We start from the raw sequence: 15,667 nt of genomic DNA on the forward strand, positions 1-15,667 counted from the left end.
CACTATTTACAATAGCCAGGATATGGAAACCACCTAAATGTCCATCGACAGATGAATGGATAAAGAAGATGTGGTACATATATATAATGGAATATTACTCAGCCATAAAAAGAAATGATATGGGTCATTTGTAGAGACGTGGATGGACCTATAGTCTGTAATACAGAGTGAAGTGGGTCAGAAAGAGAAAAACAAATATTGTATATGAATGTATATATGTGGAATCTAGAAAGATGGTACAGATTAACCTATTTGCAAGGCAGGAATAGAAAGGCAGATGTAGAGAATGGACGTGTGGACACAGGTGGTCAGGGAAGGGTGGGATGAATTGGGAAATTAGGTTTGACATAAATACACTACCATGTGTAAAACAGATAACTAGTGGGAACCTGCTGTATAGCACTAGGAGCACAGCCCGGTGTTCTGTGATGGCCTAGTTGGGTGGGATGAAGGTGGAGGGAGTTCCAAGAGGGAGGGGATGTTTGTATGCATATGGCTGATTCACTTCACTGTGCAGCAGAAACTAACACAATATTGTAAAGCAATTATACTGCAATAAAAAAAATAAATAAATAAAAGCAATGGAAAAAATTTAAAAAAAATAAAACCTAAAAAGAAGCTAAAATAAATAAATAAATTCTGAGGCTGAAAAGCACAATAACTAAAATGAAGCATTCATTAGAGAGATTCAAAGGCAGATTTGATTGAGCAAGCAGAAAGAAAAAAAGTCAGTGAACTTGAAGATAGGACAATAGAAATTACCAAGTTTGAGGAACAGAAAGAAAGAAAACTGAAGAACAGTAAACAGAGCCTAAGGGACCTGTGAGACATCAACAAGCAAACCAACACACCCGTCATGAGAGTCCTAAAAGGAGAAGAGGGATAGAAAATGGCAGAGAGAATATTTGAAGAAATAATGGCTGAAATCCAAATTTCAGGAAAGACATGAATATAAACAGCCAAGAAGCTCAATGAACCCCAGTAAGATGAACTCAAAGAGACCCACATCAAGACACATCATAATCAAACTTTCAAAAGATAGAGTGAATCTTCAAAGCAGCAAATCATAAGCAAATTATCACATACAAGGAAGACTCAATAAGATAACAAGAATATTTCTCATCAGAAACTTTGGAGACCAGAGGCAGTGAGCCAGTATATTCAAAGCACTAAAAGAAAAAAAAAAAAGTCAATGAAGAATCCTACAGCTGTCAAAACTGTCCTTTAAAAGTGAAGTAGAGGGACTTCCTTGGCAGTCCAGTGGTTAGGACTCCGCACTTCCAATGCAGGGGGCATGGGTTCGATCCCTGGTTGGGGAACTAAGATCCCACATTCTGTGTGGCATAGCCAAGAAATTTTAAAAAAAAAGAATAAAATAAGAAAGAAAAGTGAAGTAGAAATCAAGACATTTCCAGATTAACCAAAGCTGAGCTAGTTCAGGATCACTAGACTTGCCAGCAAGAAATGCTCAGGGAATCCTGCAAGGTGCAATGAAAGGACACTAGACAGTAACTTGAAGCTGTGAGGAGAAATAAAGATATCAATAAAAACAAATATATGGGCAATTTAAGCTAGTATTATTGTAACAATGGTCTGTAACTGCACTTTTTGTTTTCTACATAATTTAAGAAACAAATACCTTGAAAGATAAAAAAACAATTAGTGTAAAAGCTAGTATTACTGTAACTTTGGTTTGTATCTCTACATTTTGCTATCTACATAACTTAGGAGACTAATGTATTTAAAAGAATTATTAGTTTATGTTTTGGGGCACACAATGTATAGAGATGGAATTTTGTGACATTAACAACCAAAAGGAGTGGGGATGAAGATGTAAGAAAGCAGAGTTTTTGTATGTTACTGAAGTTAAGCTGCTATAAATTCAAATTAGAAGTTTATAACATTAGGATGTTAAATGTGATCGCCACAATATCAACAAAGAAAATAGCTATGGAATACATCCAAAAGGAAATTAAGAAGTAATTTTACCATTTCACTACAAAAATCAACTAAACACTAAAAAGACAGGAATGCAGAAAATGTGGGAGATAAAAACTATAGGGCATATAGAAAGCAAATAGCCCAGAGACAGAAGTAAATCCCTCCTTATTAGTAATTAATTTAAATGTAAATGGATTAAACTCTCCAATCAAAAGACAGAGGATGGTAGAATGGATTAAAAATACATGACACAACTATATGCTGTTTAAAAGAGACTCCAGATCCAAAGACACAAACAGGTTGAAAGTGAAAGTAGGGAAGAATATATTCCATGCAAATATTAACTAAAAGAGAGCAGGAGTGGCTATACTAATAACAGACAAAATAGACTTCAAATCAAAAATGTTTATGAAAAAAAAAAAGTTTATGAGACAAAAAGGAAATTATGTATTAATAAAAGGTTCAAAACAGCAAGAAAATATAACAAGTATAAACATTTATGCACCTAATGACAGACCATCAAAATATATGAGGCAAAAACTGACAGAACTGAAGGGAGAAATATGCATGTGTACAATGATAGTTGGAGACTTCAATACCTCTCTCACAAAAATGGGTAGAACAACCAGACAGAATATAAATAAGGAAACAGAGGACATAACCAACACAATAACTCAACTAGATCTAACAGATGTATATAGAACAGTCCATACATCAACAACAGCATACTCAATCTTCTCAAGTGCACATAGAACATTTTCCAGCATTGACTATATGTTAAAGCCACAAAATGAGTCTCAATAGATTTTAAAAGATAGACATCATACAAAGCATCTTCTCTGTCCAAAAGCATGAAATAAAAATCAATAACATAACGAAAACTGAAAAATTCACAAAACTGTGGAAATCAAACAACACAGTTTTAAACAACCAATGGATCAAAGAAGAAATCACAAAGGAATTTGAAAATTCTTAGAGACAAATGAAAACAAAACCACAACATACCAAAACTTATGGGATGCAGAGAAAGCAGTGCTAAGCAGGAAATTTATAGTTATAAATACTTACATTAAAAAGCAAGAAAGATCTGAAATCAACAACCTAACTTTAAAGCTTAAGGAACTAGATAAGGAACAAAAAACCCAAAAGCTAGCTGAAGGAAGGAAATAATAAAGATGAGAGCAGAGATAAACAAAATAGAGAATATAAAAACAATAGAGAAATCAACAAAACCAAAGGTTAATTCTTCAAAAAGATCAACAAAATTGACAAACCTTTAGGTAGATGAACTAAGAAAAAAGAGAGAAGACTCAAATTGCTAAAATCAGAAATAGAAGTGGGACATTATTACAGATTCTGCAGAAATAAAAATATTATGAGAGTACTATAAAAAATTGTATGGCAAAAATTTGGATAACCTAGAGGAAGTGGATGAATTTCTAGAAACACAAAACCTACCAAGACTAAAACACAAAGAAATAGAAAATCTGAACAGACCTATAACTAGTAAGGAGATAGAAACCATAATCAAAAATCTCCCAACAAAGAAAAGCCCTGGACTTGATGGCTCCACTAGTGAATTCCACCAAACATTTAAAGAAGAACTAATACCAATCTTTTTGCACATCAAATCCTTTTTGTACATCAAAAGACACTATCCAGGGAGTAAAAAACAACCCACAAAATGGGAGAAAATATTTGCAAATCATCTGTCTGATAAACCAGCAGTCCCCAACCTTTTTGGCACCAGGGACCGGTTTCATGGAAGACAATTTTTCCATGGACCGGTGTGGGTCGGGGGGCGGTAGGGATGGTTCAGGTGGTAATGCGAGTGAGCGATGGGGAGCGATGGGGAGCAGCAGATGAAGCTTCACTCGCTCACCCGCCACTCACCTCCTGCTGTGTGGCCCGGTTCCTAACAGGGGGTTGGGGACCCCTGTGATAAAGGATTTATATCCAGATTAGAGAACTCCTTAAACTCAACAACAAAAAAACAAACAATTCAGTTCAAAAATGGGCAAAAGACTTGAATATCAACATTTCTGCAAAGAAGATATATGAATGACCAAAATGTATATGAAAAGATCTCAACATCACTGACCATTAGGGAAATGCAAATCAAAACTACAGTGAGATACTACCTCACACCAGTAGGATGGCTAATTAAAAACAAACAAACAAACAAAAATCCACCAGAAAACAAGTGTTGGCGAGGATGTGGAGAAATTGGTACCCTTGTGCACTGTTGGTGGGAATACAAAATGGCACAGCCACTGTGGAAAACGGTATGAAGGGTCCTCAAAAAGTTAAAAATAGAATTACCATATGATTCAGCAATTCCCCTTCTGGGTATATATCCAAAGGAAATGAAAGAAGGATCTCAAAGAGATATTTGTACACCAATGTTCATGGCATCATTATTCTCAGTAGCTAAGATCCAGAAGCAAACTAAATGTCTATCATATGACTGGAGTCTAACATATGACTGGATAAAGAAATGTGGTATATACATACAATGGAATATTTTTCAACCTTAAAAAGGAAGGAAATTCTACCATATATTACAACAAGGTTAAACCTTGGAGACATTACGCCAAATGAAATAAGCCAGTCACACACAAAAAATACTATATGATTCCACTTATATGAGGTACTTAGTCAAAATCATAAAGAAAGAAAGTGTAATAGTGGTTGGCAGGGCCTAAGGGGAGAGAATGGGAAGTTATTGTTTAATAGGTATAAAGTGTCAGTTTTACAAGATGAAAAGAGTTATGGGGATGGATGATGGTGATAGCTGCACAACAATGTTAATGTATTTAATACTACTGAACTGCGCACTTAAAAACCGGTAAGATGGTCAATTTTATGTCATGTGTATTTTAATAATTTTTATTTTTATTTATTTATGGCTGTGTTGGGTCTTCGTTTCTGTGCGAGGGCTTTCTCTAGTTGTGGCAAGCGGGGGCCACTCTTCATCGCAGTGCGCGGGCCTCTCACTATCGCGGCCTCTCTTGTTGCGGAGCACAGGCTCCAGACGCGCAGGCTCAGTAATTGCGGCTCACGGGCCCAGTCGCTCTGCGGCATGTGGGATCTTCCCAGACCAGGGCACGAACCCGTGTCCCCTGCACTGGCAGGCAGACTCTCAACCACTGCACCACCAGGGAAGCCCCATGTCATGTGTATTTTAAAATGACAACAAAATGAGGCAAATCAGGTTACTCATCAGTTCAATATCCTTTAACAGTTTTATCTCAGAATAAAAGTCAAAGTCCTCATTATGACCCACAAGGCACTTCATGATCTGAACCCCTTCTCTTTATCACTCCAACCTCATCTTACCATCTACCTCTCCCATACTCTGTTCCTGCCACACTGGGCTCAGGGCCACTGCACTTGATAGTCCATCTCTTGGAACGCACTTCCCACAGATACCGGCTTGACTCTTTCCCTTATCTCCTTCAGGTAAGGTCCTCCTTGGCCACCCTACCTAAAAATGAAACAAACCCTACCACATACATCCTATCTCCATTCACTACTTCACTTTTTTATTTAACATTGAACATCTAACATGCAACATACTTTCCTGATTTATATTTATCTTGTTTATTGCCTGCATCTCCAACCAGAATGTAAACTCCATGAAGATAGGGACTTTCGTCTGATTGAGCCTATGTCTCACACGAAGTAAGATATCAATGAAATTTATTGGATTAATGAATGAAAGAACATGAAAAAATATGAATGAAAGAAGTAGTAAAGAAGTAAATCTACATTTTATATATATTAAAAATGGTTCATTTATTTTCACCAGTATATATAATGTTTTTCTAACTGTTTACAGTTACTAAATGCCAGCCTGGGCTTGTTAGTTATAACTTAGAACACTGCCTATTTCACTAGATGTTCTCTTCTTTTCCTCCATGCCATAAATGGGGCTAAATGAACTTGGAAGCAAAGGCCAAAAATATATAGAAGTACACAGGCATAGGCTTTGGAATCAGACAGTCCTGGATTTATATCCCAGATACTCTACTTGGTAGGGTAGGGTTTTTAACCTCTATGTGTCTCCATTGCTGTAAAGACAGTGTGAAATAGTGGAAACAGTACATTGGCTTAGGAATCTGAGAGTCTTGGATTCTCATGTATTTGTAACTTTGGGCAAGTTATTTACTATATTGTTCACTCTCTATTTCCGCATCTACAAAGTGAGGATAATATCTCTTTCATATGGTCCTTGTAAAAATGTAAAGCACCTGACACAGAAGGTAACCAGTAAATGTTCATTTCTGTTACTAATATAGGATAGTCATTAATTTTCTGCCCAAGATAACTTTGTTCATTGGTAAGAAGGCATCCACCCTAGAGGTAAGTTTTTTTTTTTTTTTTCATGACTACTACTCTTGTAATGAGCTATGCTGATTGTTTTTCAATATTACTAATAACCCCTACGGCTAGACACTAAAGCCAGAAGCATATTCCAATTAGCAATACTTTACCCACAAATATACATTCCTAAGGGAATGGAGGGCAAGAGCAAGCTCTGCCAGCTTACATTTCTTTTGCATCCACTTTCTGTTTTCTATTACAGGTGGGATCTCATTTTAATGAATACCATTTTAAACATCTGTTTCTATATGGTGAGACTATTTTTGTGTTCTAGGATATGGGCCACAGGAACTGTGCTTTGTTGACTTGGCTAAAACAAATTCTACAAAAATAAAGAGAAAGAAAATTCTTTCTTTACAAGGACTGTCTATGCAGAAGTAAGTATTTTAATAAGAGGTAAGTATCGTTTGTAAGTGAAATACCTGGCTTGGCTACTTCCAAGAAAACAGAACATGAGCTGGTGGGTAGAAGGCAAAGTGCAGTGGAAAGCAAGAGAAAATAAGAGAAAATGGAGCAAAGCCCTCAAGTGAGATCTGTTAGAAAGTTCAAACCTTAAGCCGGAACTCCACTTGGAAACATAACCCCTCCTCTTCCAGGGCATACTTCACAAGTTACCTCCTCTACAAAGCTTTTTCCAATTCCCTCTAGACATATAATTCAATTCTCTGTTTCCTGTACTCCCACTTGTTCTGAAACTGTGAGTAGCATTTACCAGTATTCATCTTATACCTTTAAAGATAATTGTTTTGTGCTCTGTCCCTTTCCCTCACCAAGACTGTGAGCTCAGATCTCTAAGACAAAGATTGATTCAACTTCCTAAGACCAAAACCTAGCTCAGAGCTTAATACATAATAGCTATTTAATAAATTCTCATTGAATTCGATACATATGAAGAAGTATTAATATGCTGAATCCAGTATTTTTACCTATCTTGGATGCTCCTAGATAGCAAAAAACATGCTTCATTTCCACAGGATTTGACAGACTGATGTTCAGTGCCAGGTGCTGGTTGAAAAAAATTACTGAAATTAATATGCCAAAGTTGGCAAAAACCAAAATCAACCTTTTGACCTTTAATTTCTTTCAGGACTTGGATGCACAAAAATCTACTACATGCTCCTGAATTAAACACTAACAGTAAGTGACTAAAATATACTGAGTGCTCTGGGAAGACCCAGCTTAAGGCTCTTCATCCTCGCTATGGGAGGGGGTGAGTGTGTGGTGGGGTGGTGGGAGCTGGCGGTGGGGTCGGTGATAGGTAGGTGTGGGGTGGCGGGGAAAGGCGAAGCTCCCAGGACAGGGACTCGGAAGGGCTTGACAGACCACTGGCGTTGGGCAGGCGGCAAGGGCGAGTTACCTCAAAAGAACCAAAGGCCAGAACGGGGACTGCGAAAATGGACTAGAAGGAGCCGTCTGGGAGCACATTAGAAGGCTTGATCCCCTTCCCTCGGATAACATCAGCCCAGGTGCTGGTGCCAACTTGAGCCAACCATTCTGAATGAGCCAACCATTCCAGCTTCCAGACTACCAGCCCCAGGTTCCTCGCCATCACGGTTTGTCGTGGCGCTGCCTGCTGGGCCCAGGCTTTCGGCCGGTCGGGCTCCTATTTCCGGCTGCGAGGCTCCGCCTTCCCGCCGGCCGTAGAGGCACCGCCCAGTCCCCAAAAGCGACGGCGGTTGCAGTTGTGCGTCTTACTGCTCCTCTCTTGTCCTAGAGGATCTTCTCTTCTTCTCCCTTTCTGCCGTCCCAGCAAGCTGCAAACCCTCTGAAAAAAATGCGTCTGCACCTCTAGCTCTTGAGGAGGTTGGCGTCTTCAGTGGAGTCTCCTATTGCAGGTGTGAGTTAACGACCTGGAACTCATTTTCGCCCGTATTTTCTTTTGCTCCCTTTCTTTGGCAACCACTGGGCTTTAGAATTTTGGAGTCGACTCCCCTCTCTGACCTAGAGTTCCTGAAAGAGCCTGTGCTTTAGTTGACTCCTCTGGTTTGTGATGAGGAGCCCCTTGCCATGTTTGTAAGGGAAAGGTGAGAATATTCTTAAAATGATAAGCAAAGTGCTAACTCTAAATTTAAAGAGTTGCCCTATTCTGGCCGTTCCAGAATGGTCTTTGGAATAGTGAGATAACCCTCTTTTCCTCTTCCTTACATCTAAACACTCTCTGGAAAGAAGCTAATTTCCTACCACGTGCTAATTAAAGTGGTGGTCAAGAACCTCTCCTTCATGTGTGACCTTACTTTTGCAGGGGCTGTAATGGAAATGAAGTGTAAACTTTCAGGGTATAAAGTAATATCTATGACTGACTTATTCCGAAATTAAAGTTTGCTGACCCTTAGGACATGATAGAAGGTATACCTCTGAGATATTGCAGGTTCAGTTTCAGACCAGTGCCATAAGTGAATATGGCAATAAAGTGAGTGACGTGAATTTTTTGGTTTCCCAGTGCATATAAAAGCTGTGTTTACACTATGCTGTAGTCTGTTAAGTGTGCAATAACATTATGTCTAAGAAAACAATGTACATAACCTAATTAAAAAATACTTTATTGCTAAAAACGCTGGACTTCCCTGGTGGTCCAGTGGTTAAGAATCCGTGCTTCCACGGCAGGGGGCACAGGTCTGATCCCTGGTTGGGGGGCTAGGATCCCACGTGCTGTGCGGTGTGGCCAAAATAAAATAAAATTAAATTAAAATAAAACAGCTTTAAAAGTGCTGACCATCACCTGACAATGCAGGGTTGCCACAAACCTTCAATTTGTAAAAAAAGTGCAGTATCTGTGAAGCACAATAAAATGGGGTATGCCTGTATAGCATAGAAAATGAAAAAAGCAACCAATTCTACTTGAATATATTTTTCATTATTATAATCCATCAAATATGGTTTTCAAAATGTAGTTCATTTTATTCACTGTCAAGAATGTGTATTCAAAACTAATATTCTACTCTTGAACTTTTATAGCCCCACTCTTCTCTGAGTTTATGCCACATATAAATTTAATTGTGGGCCTGTCCAGCAGGAAAAAGAAAGTTCAAAACAAGTTAGGAGGGGATATAAATATTGTAGAGTGTAGGTTATATAGAGTCAGATGGACTTACACTCACTATTTATTAGCTATGTATGAACTTAACCAACTTCTTTATCTTAAGTTGGGTTCTCCTACAACTGAGACCCTGAGATAAGGATCAGGGTACTAATTCCCTTCCCTCAGTGGTTGAGGGTTACTCTTGGGATTGTTAATTCTCTGGTACTTCCCTAGGCAGCCTTCCTTTGAGTAGCATGTGCCTGCTGCTAGAGAAAACCCTCAGGCAGAAAGACAGATGGTTGAGATAGGAAGCCATTGGCATAGCCTTAATGGAAATTGACATATGAAGCTGCAGGTAGCCTCCAGGGTGGCACAGGGGGATATGAGCTGGGCACTGACGATGTCTGAAACATTCATTAAGCCTTAATTTCTTTCTCTGTAATCTAGAGATAATAATTAGAGATTATAAGTAGAGTGATGTTAAGACTCTAGATCATAAAAAATACTTTAAAATTTTGAATATGTTAATATAATAATGTTGTATCATAATAATTAGGCACATCTTTTTAAGATTTTATTTATTTATTTATTTATTTTATATAGCAGGTTCTTATTAGTCATCCATTTTATACACATCAGTGTATACATGTCAATCCCAATCGCCCAATTCATCACACCCCCACCCCCACCCCCCCACGGCTTTCTCCCCTTGGTGTCCATACGTTTGTTCTCTACAGCTGTGTCTCAATTTCTGCCCTGCAAACCGGTTCATCTGTACCATTTTTCTAGGTTGCACATATATGCGTTAATATACGATATTTGTTTTTCTCTTTCTGACTTACTTCACTCGGTATGACAGTCTAGATCCATCAACATCTCAACAAATTACCCAATTTCGTTCCCTTTAATGGCTGAGTAATATTCCATTGTATATATGTACCACAACTTCTTTATCCATTCATCTGTTGATGGGCATTTAGGTTGCTTCCATGACCTGGCTATTGTAAATAGTGCCGCAATGAACATTGGGATGCATGTGTCTTTTTCAATTATCGTTTTCTCTGGGTATATGCCCAGTAGTGGGATTGCTGGATCATATGGTAATTCTATTTTTAGTTTTTTAAGGAACCTCCATACCGTTCCCCTTAGTGGGTGTATCAGTTTACATTCCCACCAACAGTGCAAGAGGGTTCCCTTTTCTCCACACCCTCTCCAGCATTTGGTGTTGTAGATTTTCTGATGTTGCCCATTCTAACTGGTGTGAGGTGATACCTCATTGTAGTTTTGATTTGCATTTCTCTAATAATTAGTGATGTTGAGCAACTTTTCATGTGCTTCTTGGCCATTTGTATGTCTTCTTTGGAGAAGTGTCTATTTAGGTCTTCTGCCCATTTTTGGATTGGGTTGTTTGTTTTTTTTAATATTGACCTGCATGAACTGTTTATATATTTTGGAGATTAATCCTTTGTCCGTTGATTCATTTGCAAATATTTTCTCCAATTCTGAGGGTTGTCTTTCATCTTGTTTATGGTTTCCTTTGCTGTGCAAAAGCTTTGAAGTTTCATTAGGTCCCATTTGTTTATTTTTGTTTTTATTTCCATTACTCTAGGAGGTGGGTCAAAAAAGATCTTGCTGTGATTTATGTCAAAGAGTGTTCTTCCTCTGTTTTCCTCTAAGAGTTTTATAGTGTCCAGTCTTACATTTAGGTCTCTAATCCATTTTGAGTTTATTTTTGTGTATGGTGTTAGGGAGTGTTCTAATTTCATTCTTTTACATGTAGCTGTCCAGTTTTCCCAGCGACACTTATTGAAGAGACTGTCTTTTCTCCATTGTATATCCTTACCTCCTTTGTCATAGATTAGTTGACCATAGGTACATGGGTTTACCTCTGGGCTTTCTATCTTGTTCCATTGATCTATGTTTCTGTTTTTGTGCCAGTACCATATTGTCTTGATTACTGTAGCTTTGTAGTATAGTCTGAAGTTAGGGAGTCTGATTCCTCCAGCTCCATTTTTTCCCCTCAAGACTGCTTTGGCTAGTCCGGGTCTTTTGTGTCTCCATACAAATTTTAAGATTTTGTGTTCCAGTTCCATAAAAAATGCCATTGGTAATTTGATAGGGATTGAATTGAATCTGTAGATTGCTTTGGGTAGTAGAGTCATTTTCACAATATTGATTCTTCCAATCCAAGAGCATGGCATATCTCTCCATCTGTTGGTATCATCTTTAATTTTTTACAGCAGTTTCTTATAGTTTTCTGCATACAGGTCTTTTGTCTCCCTAGGTAGGTTTATTCCTAGGTATTTTATTCTTTTTCTTGTGATGGTAAATGGGAGTGTTTCCTTAATTCTCTTTCAGATTTTTCATCATGATTTCTGTGCATTGATTTTGTATCCTGCAACTTTACCAAATTCATTGATTAGCTCTAGTAGATTTCTGGTGGCGTCTTTAGGATTCTCTATGTATAGTATCATGTCATCTGCAAACAGTGACAATTTTACTTCTTCTTTTCCAATTTGCATTCCTTTTATTTCTTTTTCTTCTCTGATTGCCGTGGCTAGGACTTCCAAAACTATGTTGAATAATAGTGGTGAGAGTGGACAACCTTGTCTTGTTCCTGATCTTAGAGGAAATGCTTTCAGTTTTTCACCATTGAGAATGATGTTTGCTGTCGGTTTGTTGTATATGGCCTTCATTATGTTGAGGTAAGTTCCCTCTATGCCCACTTTCTGGAGAGTTTTTATCATAAATGGGTGTTGAATTTTGTCAAAAGTTTTTTCTGCATCTATTGAGATGATCATATAGTTTTTCTTCTTCAATTTGTTAATATGGTGTATCACATTGATTGATTTGCATATATTGAAGAATCCTTGCATCCCTGGATAAATTCCACTTGATCATGGTGTATGATTCTTTTAATGTGTTGTTGGATTCTGCTTGCTAGTATTTTGTTGAGGATTTTTGTATCTATATTCATCAGTTATATTGGTCTGTAATTTTATTTTTTTGTAGTATCTTTGTCTGGTTTTGGTATCAGGGTGATGGTTGCCTCATAGAATGAGTTTGGGAGTGTTCCTTCCTCTGCAATTTTTTGGAAGAGTTTGAGAAGGATAGGTGTTAGCTCTTCTCTAAATGTTTGATAGAATTCACCTGTGAAGCCATCTGGTCCTGGACTTTTATTTGTTGGAAGATTTTTAATCACAGTTTCAATATCAGTGCTTGTGATCGGTCTGTTCATATTTTCTGTTTCTTCCTGGTTCAGTCTTGGAAGGTTGTGCATTTCTAAGAATTTGTCCATTTCTTCCAGGTTGCCCATTTTATTGGCATAAAGTTGCTTGTAGTAGTCTCTTAAGATGCTTTGTATTTCTGTGGTGTCTGTTGTAACTTCTCCTTTTTCATTTCTAATTTTATTGATTTGAGTCCTCTCCCTCTTTTTCTTGATGAGTCTGGTTAATGGTTTATCAATTTTGTTTATCTTCTCAAAGAACCAGCTTTTAGTTTTATTGATCTTTGCTATTGTTTTCTTTGTTTCTATTTCATTTATTTCTGCTCTGATCTGTATAATTTCTTTCCTTCTGCTAACTTTGGGTTTTGTTTGTTCTTCTTTCTCTGGTTCCTTTAGGTGTAAGGTTAGATTGTTTATTTGAGATTTTTCTTGTTTCTTGTGGTAGGCTTGTATAGCTATAAACTTCCCTCTTAGAACTGCTTTTGCTGCATCCCATAGGTTTTGGTTCATCGTGTTTTCATTGTCATTTGTCTCTAGGTATTTTTTGCTTTCCTCTTTGATTTCTTCAGTGATCTCTTGGTTATTTAATAACGTATTGTTTAGCCTCCATGTCTTTGTGTTTTTTACGTTTTTTTCCCCTGTAATTCATTTCTAATCTCATAGTGTTGTGGTCAGAAAAGATGCTTGATATGATTTCAATTTTCTTAAATTTACCGTGGCTTGATTTGTGACCCAAGATGCGATCTATCCTGGAGAATGTTCTGTGCGCACTTGAGAAGAACGTGTAATCTGCTGTTTTTGGATGGAATGTCCTATAAATATCAATTAAATCTATCTGGTCTATTGTGTCATTTAAAGCTTCTGTTTCCTTATTTATTTTCATTTTGGATGATACGTACCTTGGTGTAAGCGAGGTGTTAAAATCCCCCATTATTATTGTGTTACTGTCAATTTCCTCTTTTATAGCTGTTAGCAGTTGCCTTATGTATTGAGGTGCTCCTATGTTGGGTGCATATATTTTTATAATTGTTATATCTTCTTCTTGGATTGATCCCTTGATCATTATGTAGTGTCCTTCCTTGTCTCTTGTAACATTCTTTATTTTAAAGTCTGTTTTATCCAATATGAGTGTTGCTACTCCAGCTTTCTTTTGATTTCCATTTGCATGGAATATCTTTTTCCATCCCCTCACTTTCAGTTTGTATGTGTCCCTAGGTCTGAAGTGGGTCTCTTGTAGACAGCATATATATGGGTCTTGTTTTTGTATCCATTCAGCAAGCCTGTGTCTTTTGATTGGAGCATTTAATCCATTCACGTTTAAGGTAATTATTGATATGTATGTTCCTATGACCATTTTCTTAATTGTTTTGGGTTTGTTTTTGTAGGTCCTTTTCTTCTCTTGTGTTTCCCACTTAGCGAAGTTCCTTTCGCATTTGTTGTAGAGCTGGTTTGGTGTTGCTGAATTCTCTTAGCTTTTGCTTGTCTGTAAAGCTTTTGATTTCTCCATCGAATCTGAATGAGATCCTTGCCAGGTAGAGTAATCTTGGTTGTAGGTTCTTCCCTTTCATCACTTTAAGTATATCATGCCACTCCCTTCTGGCTTGTAGAGTTTCTGCTGAGAAATCAGCTGTTAACCTTATGGGAGTTCCCTTGTATGTTATTTGTCGTTTTTCCCTTGCTGCTTTCAATAATTTTTCTTTGTCTTTAATTTTTGCCAATTTGTTTACTGTGTCTCGGCATGTTTCTCCTTGGGTTTATCCTGTATGGGACTCACTGTACTTCCTGGACTTGGGTGGCTACTTCCTTTCCCATGTTAGGGAAGTTTTTGACTATAATCTCTTCAAGTATTTTCTCTGGTCCTTTCTCTCTCTCTTCTCTTTCTGGGACCCCTTTAATGCGAATATTGTTGCGTTTAATGTTGTCCCAGAGGTCTCTTAGGCTGTCTTCATTTCTTTTCATTCTTTTTTCTTTGTTCTGGTCTGCAGCAGTGAATTCCACCATTCTGTCTTCCAGGTCACTTATCCGTTCTTCTGCCTCAGTTATTCTGCTATTGATTCCTTCTAGTGTATTTTTCATTTCAGTTATTGTGTTGTTCATCTCTGTTTGTTTGTTCTTTAATTCCTCTAGGTCTTTGTTAAACATTTCTTGCATCTTCTCAATCTTTGCCTCCATTTTTTTTTCTGAGGTCCTGGATCATCTTCATTATCATTATTCTGAATTCTTTTTCTGGAAGGTTGCCTATCTCCACTTCATTTAGTTGTTTTTCTGGGGTGTTATCTTGTTCCTTCATCTGGTACATAGCCCTCTGCCTTTTCATCTTGTCTATCTTTTTGTGAATGTGGTTTTTGTTACACAGGCTGCAGGATTGTACTTCTTGCTTCTGCTGTCTGCCCTCTGGCGTCTTTTTCAGATTTTAAGCACACATTAATATTTGTGGTGTCACTCTATTTGTGGAACACATTCCCATTTCTTCTAGTCTACTTCTATTCACACTTATAGGAGTCACACATTACCTGGAAGATGTTCCTAAACCTGATTCCTTAATACCCTACTCCTCCCCCTAGAATGATTTGTCTCCCCACTAGACCATAGTGAGAACAAAGACCATGTAATTTATACTTCAACAAAAATGTATGAAACACTGTGACAAACTGGAGAACATAAAGACCAAAAAGAAAGCCCCACTCTCAGGATTTTACAATTCAGGCTGGGTATAAACAAAAACTTCAACAACTAAAGTACATCATGATACTCAGATAAAGGCAAATGCAAGGTTTTAAAGAAGCAAATAGGAGGAGTTAATTCACCCTGTCTTTGAAAGTCAGAGCTTCAGAAGGAAATTACTTCAGCTAACAGTTAATGAATAAATAGAATTTAGTCTGGAAGCATACAAACCAGACTGTTAATAACAGTTACCTGTGGAGTGGGAAGTGTGTGTGTGTGTGTGTGTGTGTGTGTGTGTGTGTGTGTGTGTGTGTAATTTGGAGGAGACAGGGCAAGATAAAGAAATACTTAACTTTTTACTCTGTATATTTTTGTGTTGTGTGAATCCTTTATACAGAATGTGTACTCATCATTCTCTTGTGTAATTAAAG

At 37.6% G+C, this 15,667-nt stretch overlaps 1 protein-coding gene across 2 annotated transcripts in view; it reads left to right on the forward strand.

Moving 5' to 3' along the window:
• Positions 1 to 15,667, forward strand: part of C3H1orf185 (chromosome 3 C1orf185 homolog) — a 240,986-nt gene that overhangs the window by 127,605 nt on the left and 97,714 nt on the right. For both annotated transcript variants that reach the window (XR_011073391.1, XR_011073390.1), the window contains exons 2-3: positions 6,602 to 6,704; positions 7,415 to 7,464. The gene's annotated coding sequence lies outside the window, so the exon portion shown is untranslated. The remainder of the gene's footprint in view (positions 1 to 6,601; positions 6,705 to 7,414; positions 7,465 to 15,667) is intronic.

This window comes from Eschrichtius robustus, chromosome 3 (genome assembly GCF_028021215.1).
Source record: "Eschrichtius robustus isolate mEscRob2 chromosome 3, mEscRob2.pri, whole genome shotgun sequence".
NCBI classification, from domain to species: Eukaryota; Metazoa; Chordata; class Mammalia; order Artiodactyla; family Eschrichtiidae; genus Eschrichtius; species Eschrichtius robustus.